Below are 1,065 nucleotides of genomic sequence, written 5' to 3'. Positions count from 1 at the left end.
TAAACATGGTGATTTCTCTTCTATGTAACTTTATTGGTACTAATCGCTTCCTGTATACAGAGAAAAAAGTTTTAACATAATCTGGTTCTTTTAAAGATGCTTTGTTTGAGCAGTGCTATCATTTTATTGCACAGGTGTAGGATGCTATGAGTCGGAATCGACTTGACAGCAACAAGTCAAGGGTTTAGGATGCTATGGGTTTTGAAAGAAAAGATGTATTTAAAAGCTATTTCTAACTGGCTGACTCCGACTGTCTGTCTGTTTCTGTATCTAGCTCTCTGCTGTCACAGTGCAACTGTGTCAGATTATTTTTCTTCACACGATTACCCTTCATTTTCATTTCCTACCTAGATTTGTAACTTCTGAGTTCTTACTGCTTACTTTCTCCTTTAGTGAAAAATATTTCTGGAAGGACAAGAAACTTTTTCCCTATTTCTTGCTGTTTTCTATTCCCGTCAGTTTCTGAATGAAAGGACAGAAATTGCAGCTATAGACCAAAAGCATCCTAAACTACAGTCTTTTAAGGCTTACAAATATTTTCAGTTATGTCTTACTCAAATTCCAGTCCATTTAGTTCACAAATTTTATTAAACATCTCCCAAAATTTTATTGAAATTTAGATGCAGGTGGTCCTTACAGGTTAAATGATTTATTTGCTTGCTCTATCAACATATCGGTATGTTTGAAACTTCAACACTGATTACTTTATGGCAAACACATAAGGGAGTTATGGGAAGAGACAAAGAATGATTAAAATGGAAGTTATGAAATCTTAGGTGCTAGACTTTCACTCCAACACCAAATTCTGGAAGACCTGGAAGCTCCAAGGCATGGTTGTAAAATTTTTCAAAAGCATAGGTACTGATTAAAGCAAAAATTTTCAGAAGTTTCTCATGAAATATTGAGAATTATTTCCTAATATTTTCCCAGTTCATAGGATATTTTTTATGTTAAGATTGTAAAATGTTTCTATTTGTGCTAATTCTCAATGCTGATTGCCTGGAGCTGTGTGCTGCAAACGATTCTGAGGCTTAGTGTGGAAGAGTGCTCCAGTTCACTGATTTT

Source organism: Trichechus manatus, unplaced genomic scaffold, assembly GCF_000243295.1.
Source record: "Trichechus manatus latirostris isolate Lorelei unplaced genomic scaffold, TriManLat1.0 scaffold00310, whole genome shotgun sequence".
Classification (NCBI taxonomy): Eukaryota; Metazoa; Chordata; class Mammalia; order Sirenia; family Trichechidae; genus Trichechus; species Trichechus manatus.
The sequence above is the reverse complement of the archived record's forward strand: the minus strand, read 5'-3'. Positions refer to the sequence as shown.